Source organism: Rhincodon typus, chromosome 11 (assembly GCF_021869965.1).
Source record: "Rhincodon typus isolate 14 chromosome 11, sRhiTyp1.1, whole genome shotgun sequence".
Taxonomy (NCBI): Eukaryota; Metazoa; Chordata; class Chondrichthyes; order Orectolobiformes; family Rhincodontidae; genus Rhincodon; species Rhincodon typus.
Window position 1 is genome coordinate 45863789 of NC_063342.1, and position 10786 is coordinate 45874574.

At 37.7% G+C, this 10786-nt stretch overlaps 1 long non-coding RNA gene across 1 annotated transcript; it reads left to right on the forward strand.

Moving 5' to 3' along the window:
- Positions 1 to 3399: 3399 nt before the first annotated feature.
- LOC125484382 lies at positions 3400 to 10491 on the forward strand. The gene is made up of 3 exons (XR_007263207.1): positions 3400 to 3653; positions 5463 to 5564; positions 9994 to 10491. It is a non-coding gene; the product is annotated as an uncharacterized LOC125484382 (long non-coding RNA).
- Positions 10492 to 10786: the final 295 nt, after the last annotated feature.

Here is a 10786-nt window from a genome sequence, read left to right on the forward strand (position 1 = left end):
ATAGGAGCAGAGAGCCTCTCTGCTCCTATGATGCTGCTTGGCCTGCTGTGTTCATCCAGCCCTGCACCTTGTTGTCTCGGATTCACCAGCATCTGCAGTTCCAACTATCTCTGGTCGTATCTTAAGTTAGTTAGAAATGAAAAAGGGACAAAAGAAAACGCTAGAGAAACTCAGCGGGTCTGGCAACCTATGTGGAGAGGGAAGAACAGAACAAATAGATATTTAGATGAAGTGGTGTTCTAAAGAAGAGTCATATTGGACTCAAAATTTTAACTCTGTTTTCCTGTCTCCTGTTTCTAGATATTGCCATACCTGCTGAGTTTCTCCAGCATTTTGTTTCTTCTTTAATTTCAGATTTCCAGCATCACTGCATTTCACTTTTATTCAAGTTAGCAAGAGTTTGTCTTATTCTTTTAAGAAAACACAGTTAAAAATTATAAACATTATCAAGAGGTAAAAAGTACCTAAATGGGAGTACCTAGGATGTAGCAAAAACAGAAGGCAGATAATAATCTATATGAATTGTGACAGAGGTACAACAAGATCTGGGTGCTCTTGTATACCAGTTGCTGAAACTAAGTATGTAAGTGCAGTCGGCATGAAGAAGGCAAATGGTATATTGGCCTTCATAGCAGGAGGATTTCAGTACAGGACCAAGGATGTCTTGGTGAGATCACACCTAGTGTAGTTTTGGTCTCCTGTCTGAGAAAGGATGACTATAGACAGAGAGCAACATTAATTTACCGGACTAATTCCTTGGGATAGAAGTCGTGATGTAAGAATAGAAACTAGATTGGTTCTAGTATTCACTGGAGTTTAGAAGAATGAGGGGGATCGCATTGAAACCTATAAATTGCTAATAGGACTAGACAGAGTAAACACAGTAAGGGTGTTCCCAATGACCAGAGTCCAGAACCAGGGGTCACAATCTAAGGATACAGACCAGACCATTTCTTCACCCAGAGATTGACGAACCTATGGAATTTTATGCTACTGAAAGCAGTTGAAGCCAAAACATTGTATGTTTTCATGAAGGTGATGGATAAGGTTCTTAGGGCTAAGGGGATCAAAAAGTATGGGAGAAAATGGGAATAGCGTACTGAGTTGAGTGATCAGTTGGATGAATGGTAGAGCAGGCTTGAAAAGCTGAATCGTCTACACTGCTTCTGTTTTCTATGCTTCTAAGCTCGGGGATGGAATTGGAAAAACTGCTCAAGTCCATAGGGGAAAGAAGGTACTTTCCAATCTTGGCCCTGAGTTCCCGTGTGGCTATAGTCAGTGTAAGCTGGTTATTCTTCTGGTGAAAGCTTTGTTTAAACTGCAATCAGACCTTTTCCTGTGCTATGACATTTCCAGTTCACTTTGTTTCTAAATGCTCTATCTCTGATGTATTTCAACTTGTAACAGACATAGGATTCAAGCTTGACAAAAACAAAACTTCTATATAACTATTCCATTCTACAGGCCTTCTTAAAGCTACTATCTCTTTAAGACAAGCTTATAAGGTTACTTCTCTCTGTAGGGTTTTGATCACGTCATAGCTGACTATCGGTACACAATGAAGACAATCCATGTTTATGAAGGAGTTTTTAACTTCCCATTTTTAAAGCTGTTAAGATGCCATTGAAGTAGAAGAAGTCCCTGTGTACACTTTCTGCATAATAGGTTTTTGTAAGGTTCCTTTTTGTCATTCGCTATTGTTGCAGATAAGTTGGTTGAGGTGCATTATCGGTTTCAACTATCTTAATACAATCTGCTCCTCAGCAATATTTAGGTATCCATCTTGTAAGTCCCTGTTGAGCTTGGTCAGCTCGTATGTCAGATGGCTTCAGCCACCATTTTGAAACAGTGTCCTGCCTCATTTAAAGGTGTTTCCTTTCTGCCAAAGTCCCAGATATTAAATTGGTAGAATTAGATGTTAATAATCCTTTTAATTACCACTGCATGACAATTTAGAATTACATACACGTTTTAAATCATTAAAATTCCCAAATATAATAACAATATAACATTCCTTGACTAAAATATTGTTCCAGACATTCTAATTGCAAATTACCTTACCTGTAGCTTTGTTCTAAGTAAGGTGCTTGCAATCAATTTAGAAGTGACAAAATCTGCTTAAAACATAAGAAGTAGCTGTAACAGTCCTTCAACCTTGCTATTCAAATAAAATCCTTGCTGATTTGCAATAGATAATCTCCATATCTCTTAATTACCTCAGTACTCTCAAAGCCTATTGATCTCTCCCTAGAATATACATAGCCACAGCATCCTGCGGTAAGTATTTCCAAACATTTGCAATTTTGTGTGAAGACATTTTTTGCCAACTCAGTCATAAATGGACCCTTAACCGGAGACTGTGGTCCCATAGCTCATTTGTGCGCCATTATGCCACAATTAGAATGTGTTAAAGTAACTCAGCCTTAACTTTAACACTTTGCTTGTAAAGAGTAGTGATATGATTAAAAATGTGATTGTGTTGTACATACAGCTAATTTGAAAACTTTGGAGAAGTGTAGATCCTATTGTTAACCATTACCTTACTGGGCAATTATTCAATACTGAAGCATAAATAAATTTCCAACCTGATGACTGGATTAAGGTATTTAAGAGTCTGATCTATGATTTACAGCAGTGTTCTGTGGACTACCAGTAGGCCACATGCATTCTTCTAATGATTTGAGTGCTGATGCAATTAATGCAAGTCACTGCTACCTAAGGCCATACATGAGAAAAAAGACAGAACCCTTGTACCTATAAGATATACAAGCAGACTGGGCTCAGTGTGAGCAGTACAAGTTGTGATCAGTGCAATAACCACAATATTGTTTTATAAGCAATAACTAAGATGCTTGCGAATTGCTGAAAAAAATGCTTTATGCCTTGCACTCATCAAGAATATCACTAAGAAGCAAAACAATATTTTTTATGATATTTGAGAAGAAAGTGCTGATTGTTTGGGTGAATGACTTCTGAATGGTAGAGGTATTACTACAGAAAATGTATCAGTTAGGTAATGACTGATCATTAACTGCCAAACTTGTTTAAATTTAAACCAGGCATTTTGAATCAAATTGCTGAAGGCATTGCTTTGAGGAATGAGCCAGAGAATGGTCGTCACCTGTTCTATTAAATAGAAACAGGTGCAATGTGTGTGCATGTTATTTCTATCTGCAAAGAATAGGACTATGTGTCCTAATAGTATTAGTTTCCATTATGTGCAGGTGCACCATTTTGTGAGCCTCACTGACAATCCTAAATTGGTTGACAGCATAATTCTTAATATATACAAGATTCATTTGCAAAAGTTAATTGTGGTGCAGGCTAACGAGTGATCTGGTAATAAACACTGCACTGCAACAGTCATGATGGAGCAAGTGGTGGAATATATCCCCAGACAAGAAGGCTTCGTTAAAGGGAAGGATGTCATCACCTGTCATCCAGGTTTCTGTTAAGGCAACTGTTGACAATAAATTTGTGGATGGCAAGTGCCTTGAGGATAGTTGGCAGATGTTCCAGAAGGAGATGCAGAGGAAGGCAATGCAAGCTGATCCATGGATATAATCAACAGTGGATGGGGTGAATTAAATAGCAGGCTAATTAGTAGGTTTACCCCCCCCCCCCCACAGCAGGCACAAGTTGGTTGACAAAAGGTGAGACCATTGGGGTTGTAACTTTTAATGAACATGTCAAAGAATGCCAGAAGAAATACTGAGGAATGTTGTAGGGTGACTAGGTTAGGGAGTTATGAAGGCTAAGTACCTGAGAGGGGAGCGTGGAGGTGGGAGAGGAGGCATGATGATAGAAAAGAGCACATAAGTGAAAATAAATGTGAAAAGAGTGATTGGCTCAAGTCTAGAGCAGCAGTCAAAATGTGGATGTGATTTGGTTTAGAATGCTAAGGTTATGTAGACCTAGAAACTAATAGTCAATTAGAAATAAGAAGTAGATGGAAGATAATAAATATAGAGTAAATATCGGTAATTTTGTGATGGGATATTAATGACATAAGTAGGATGAAGTCAATGTGGAAAATTTGAGAAGCTGGTGTTAAATTTTGAAAGCAAGTGTAGTAGGTGTAATAGGTAAAGCATATATAAAGGCAGGGTTTTATGTGGGCTAAGGTGTTTTGAATGTTAGGATATCTATATAATGATTTATTTGATGAATGTACTCACTAAATTATCACAAAATAATGTAATAATGCATTGTTGATTGGTTTTGTGACCTGATTGGAGTTAGCTGTTTTCAGCTAGGAGAGCACTCGAAATGCTGCAGCTGGCCTCAGTTTAATTTAACCAGGCAGGAATATCATATATAAATGCATAAACTTTATTGCTATTATACTATGTCTGCAAAGTGCATGTGTTTACACAATACAGTGCCTGGTCAGGTTCACGTGAAGAATTGCCTCTCTCACAAGACATCAACAGTCTGCCACTGCTGGTAGAAACAGATCTCAGTGTGAACTCATGCCTTAATTATGAAAACTTTTTTTTTCTTTCAATTTAAGGATTCCACTCCAATCGTTTGCTAGCATTTTGTAGTTGATAACATCATTGGTTAAAATTTGAATTGCATTTTCTAATCCAATTCAAAACAATTTTTGAAAAAGCTCAAATCATATCATGATTTGATGTAATTGTTTGGAAATTGATTGCTATTACAAACAAAATAAATTGTGGTTTATACTGAAACTAATAATAAAACTAGAATAACGTGGTGATAGTACATACATCTATTTTTAAAATATACACACAGCTTCCTAAAAGTTATATTTCAAATGCAAAAATGGAATATTTCATTTAGGATGTAAAACTTACCAATAGAACTCGCGTTGATCTAAAAATCTGATCTGTGTTGAGGAAGAAAGACATTCATTTGGACAGATTTGAGATCAGGTGTCATTTGTAAAGAGAACAAGTGATTATAGATTTAAATCTCTTAAGAAAAATGTAAACAAAATACTCATCTGTTAATTGTACTTCAAATACCACAGTCAGTTTTGAGTTCTACAAAGTATTTAGGAAAAAAAAGTGTAACGTGAGATTACACCATTAGGCTTTTCCAGTGGGCCAAATGTTTCAACTGGCAGCTTACATCAAAGAGGTTTTCTGTTGTGTTCATTTTTCGACTCGCACCTTTTCGTGATTTTTAAGGCTCCCATTATACCTGCTCCCCACCAATTGAGTGTGTATTTACACAACATTTTCTTCTATCATTTTATAAAGTTATCTCTGATTTTCTATAAAATCAATCTACAATACACGACTACTATTAACAATTTTCTCTTGTCTCTGAATTCTAGAGGAACGGTGACCTGTGTAATATTATGTTTGGCATTTTGCTATTGCAGTTACCTTGGTCTTGTTGACACAATACATATTCTCTTACAGCATTCCAGAAGCGCTGTATACACTTTGTATGTGAGACAACAATTAATGTATCTTCCTTGATTCCAGTACACTGGTTTCTCACGAACTTCAGGACACACCCCAACATGGAGAATGAAAAGGATTCCAGGCCCTCACTGAGTGGCAGAGAGCAGCAGGAAAAGAAATCTGGTCAGTGGCCTCCCAATTTGCTGCCTCCTTGCCTGTTGTCTTGAAAGGAGGGGAATCTCCTCTAACAGAATTGTTTAGTAACCTAGTTCAACCTTTCCTGCCTGTGACTGCTGCTTTTTTTTGGGGCACAGACTTCTACTCTGTGAATGTATACTGTTAATGATTTGGAATAGCAGGTGCTTTTACTGGTACATTTCTTCAAATGATCTGCACTAATCATAAGGCTGTTCCTTTTTCTCTGCATATTAATTGACATAATAGATGCTTGAGCGATGTCTGCTTTATTTTGGAACACTGGTTTTCATTCTCCCCATCCTTCCTTTGCCAGGCCAGTATTTAATACTCACCCCTCGAGAAGGTGGTGGTGGTGAGCCATCGTTTTGAAGTGTAGTGTTTCAAAATTCTACTTACCTCTTTCTTAAAATACTTCAGTGATCTAGCCTCCCTGATGCTGAATAGAAATTTCCAGGCATTGGCTATCCTTTTAGAAGAAGAAATTTCTTTGTATCTTCGTTTTAAATGAGTGAACTTTCATTATTTTGAACTGGTGAAGTCTGTGATGTAGGTTCACACAGTGCTGTTATGGAGGGAGTTCCAGGATTTTGACACCGTGTTAGTAAAGAAATGACGATATAGGTCCAAGTCAGGATGACACAGGAAATGGAGTGTGCAGGTGATAGACTCCTGCATCTGCTGCCCGTGTCTTTCTGATAGTGTCAGTCATGGGTTTAGTAGGTACTTGGTGAGTTGCAGCAATTTTCCTTGGGTGCACATTGCTGCCACTGTGTGTCAGTTGCAGAACGATTGAATGTTTCATGTAGTAGATGGAAAGCAAAGCAAGCAGCTATTTGTCCTGGATGATGTCAAGTTTTTTTGACAGTTTTTGAAGCTGCAGAAGTCTAGGGAAATGGAGGTTATTCATTACACTTCTAACCATATCCTGTGGACATATTTAGAGTCAGGAGACCAGTTACTCAGTGCAGAATTCCTGGCATTTGGTATGTTCTTGTAGCCGTAGTATTAAGTGGTGATTCACTTTCATTTTTGATCAATTGTACTTGTCATTTTTCTGCTCAATCCTGAATATTATTCAGGACATGCTGCGCTTGAACCATTCTGCTTCAATTTTTGAGGAGTCCGGCATGGTGCTGAACAGTGTGCTATCATCAGCAAACATCCCCACTTCTGGCCTTATGATGGGGGGAAGGTCATTGATAAAATAACTAGATGTTTGTGTATCGGTCATTACCCTGAGGAACTCCTGCATTGATGATCTGGTAGTGATATGATTGACCTTCAACAACCATAACTACCCTTCCTTTATGCTATGTAAAACCTCAACAAGTGGACAATTATTGTTCTCTTGATTCCCATTTACTTAGTTTGCCTAGACTCCTTGATGTTGTTGTTTGTGTGTAGAGTCTGAAAGGTTTCATACTGAGGCGTACCTTAAGTATCACTCACTATGATGATGTCATATGGACTTGATGGTAAGACAGCTTAGAATCTCAGAGCAGCACAACCTAACGTCCAGCCCCTGCTCATAGCCTCCATAACAATATCTATCGTATTAATGTAACCTATAATTAGTTGCTAGTATGTGATAAACTACTTTCTGTTCAATACAATAGCCTCTTCTAGTTAGACCAGTAACTTCCCTCTACCATACTGGACCCATTCATCCCTGTACTTAAAGTGGATAATGTCAGCAAATCTACCACATGGTCAGGTGGAGACTGTGTGTGTTTACCTGCACATACAATAAACAAAAAATGTCAAGCTCTATCAACTTCTGTTTTGATGCTAAAGGCATTCCATCTTCCCTTTTGAGTCAGCTTTCTATCCATATTTGGACTAAAGCAAAAGTTGGGAGCTGAATGGCCTCAAGGGAACTCAAACTGAGCTTCAGTGAGCACGTTATTGCTGAAAAGCAATTATAATTCAGATTGTGGGTTCAGGGTCTGCTTCAGAGACTTGAATACATAATCTAATCTTCCATCTCACTGTAGTACTGAAAGACTTCCTTTTGTAAATGTACTAATGAGATGTAAAAATGAGGCCTGATCTGCCATCTTAGTTGAATGTAAAAGATCCCCATGCTACTATTTGAAAAAGAACAGGGCAGTTTTGCAACCAATAATGATGCCTCTACCAAGGTCTCAAACAGATTACCTCGCCATTATCTCATTGCTTGAAACTGACAAATTTGATTTCACGTTTCCTACAGTTCACATGTGCATCATGGATGGTAATGTTCGGAAGTTATGACCACCACTATATAAATGCAAGTTCTTTTCTTAACTATCTGCACTATAAGTTTGAAGGGATTGATGCAAAATTAAGTTGTATAGTTGCAGCAAGATGGGGAAAGAGACTAAATAGTGGCAGTGAGAATTGATTGGATTTTTGTAACCCAACCCGAAATGTCAACGTTCCTGTTCCTGTTCCTCTGATGCTGCCTGGCCCACTGTGCTTCTCCAGCTCCACACGGTGTTATCTCTGACTCCAGCATCGACAGTTCTTACTGTCTCAAACTTCTGTCACTTGCTTTAGTCTGACAACAAACAAAGTTCTTAAAAAATCAAGTTTCAACAGAAGAGTTCAGCATCCATGGTAATCTGTACATGAGTTCACTAATGATCTCTGCAGATTAGTGGAAAACTGTGACAATGGAGCTTTCAGATCTGCTCTGGAGAGAGAGAAACAGTCATTTATTTGGATTTTCAAAGAACTAATACTACTAGCACCCTTAATTGGCATGGAGAAATATTTGCTGTTTAGTTAAGGTTGACAAGGGGCAGCTGAAGCTGAGGTGCTACTCGTCATAGGCCTTCCAAATTAAGAGGACAAGCCGGCTGGGGTGGCAAGTAAGCAACAGAGTGCGTATCAACATGGAGCCATCCTCTAACCAGCTTCTTAACTTGCTAAATCAAAATGGCTCTTGCAACCAGACCACCTGAATCAGGGAGCCCCTCTTCATGGTGTTTTTATACCCAAGGAGGGTTTCATGCCTGCTTGGAGAACTGGTCTGCGCAGGCCTGCTGCAAGTTGCATGCTTCCAGACATGGAAACTAGCCCCTGTTGTTGTGGGAAACCAGTCAGTCTTGTTTAAGTAGTCTTAACAGACCTCTTAATGAGTCGAATTGGCTACTAGCCACTTGGTGGGAAGGAGGCCTAGTCATTTCAACTTCAAGCAGAGCTTCTCTGAAATGGCTAGCATTAGGAACGAGAAAATCAGCATGCTTCCAATGCCAATCCTCTTGAGCCACATTTGCATCTGTTCCTAATAGGGGTCCAAAAGTCCTGCTCTGAAACTATATCACTATCTTTGGGGGTGAATATGGAAACCATGTACATAATTATGATTGATTATTGATTTGCATGAGCATAGATATCAGTATGAAATGGTGAATTCAACAGCCTGTTTAGATTATGTAACTTTAGGACAATTAGTTTTTGAAAATGGAATGCTGAAGTCACAAATTTATACAAATAATAAATGCAAACTCACTTTACCTTTATCTCTGCTCGATGTAATTTTTTTTTCTGATGTAATCAGGTATAAGGAAGAATCTTACATGTTCAGAGATCTATTGACCTGCTGACTAACCATTGTTATATATTTTCAGCTTTTTGTATTTTGTGTATGGTGGTAGTGGAAAGGTAAGATTGCCAATTATATTAATTGTAAGAAGCTGTAAATGAAAACAGAAGTTAACTAGTGACTTCCTTTTCCTATATTTTCTGCTTGTTGAATCTTACATGATATAATAAGCAGTGATAAAGGTAAAGTGGGTTTGTATTGATTATTCTATATAAATTTTTATATATTGGTTAAATTTGTGACCTCTTCATTCCATTTCCAAAAACTAATTGTCCTATAGTCTATTTCATTAATTAACCATTAACAACACATGGTCACATAACCAGAGATTCAAAAAATGTGCTAATAGGTTATTTATAAAAGGTGCAAATAACCGAAGGTACAATTTCCATCACCGCATGGTTGTAGCAGTAGCACTCTTGCTGATGTGATGTCTGAGCTGTCAAGAATTAACCGAATTTTTCTTCCACACATTTACTACATTTTGAAGCCTGCTCTGCTTTTTTTAAAAAAAAAACTCCAGAAGAATGCAATATAATGATTTAAATTATTTTGCTGATATTTCTGCTTAAAGGACAAAGCCACATATATTTAACTGTGCGGTTTGTGTCCATGAAACTGATTTCTTTTCCGTGGCTTGATTCTGCTGTGTGGAATGCTTGAAAACAGTTTATGTTCCTCACATTACCTTTAATAAAGAAGATCAGAAAGTATACTAATTTCTACAAATCATTATAAAGAATATTTTTGATAAATGTGTATTAACTTGACAGCAAACATTTAAGACAGACACCAAAAACAGAAGTCTTTGTTCCACATTTACAGCATCTGCAGTTCTTTTGGTTTTTATAAAGACAGACATCGTGATCTCAACCCACATACTGCATCTCCCTGAAAGAAAATGTGCTAAAACTGGCAAATGAGACATAATGACCCCCTCATTGTGGGTACTTCAAAATGGAGATCCAGTACAGCCAATATGCCTATTCCTATGTTTTACTTGTTTTACCTCTGGTTTATTATTCCTGCAACCCTTGGTTTGTGTGGTGACTTTTAATTAATAAGTCAGAGATCTTTTATAAGTGCACTACCCACCTGGTATCTCAAACCAATGGAAGAAATCGGAGAAAAATAACTGAGGCAATGTGCTGGTCAACAGAAGATCATCTCAACAGCAGTACCTGGGAACAAAGCTTATTGAACTTTTTATTTTGTTTCTTTTTTGTCCTTAACCTGTTTTACTCTTCTCTTTGTGTATGTCAGGGGCAGTTTATAAAATGATTAGAGTTTTAAATTAACAGTATTGTATGTTTGCTGTTTACCTGTAGCCAGAGTTTAACTACTCGTAATAAATGCTTGTTCAGTACAGAAACCCTGGTTGATGCTTTCTGTTAACCTGGATCTAAAGTTCATGTAAATTGGTGAGCTTGACATACTGTTTTAAAAGTTAACAGATAAAGCAGAGCAAATTTATGTTTTGCTGTCAAAGGAGGTTTTTTGGAATGATAATATAGTGTAGAAAACTACATTGGCTGCATATGACTTGGTCCCTGAGGCATATAGCCAAAGTTTCTGGAATTTAAACAAGCAGTCTTGGCAAATCTACATTGAATTTGTG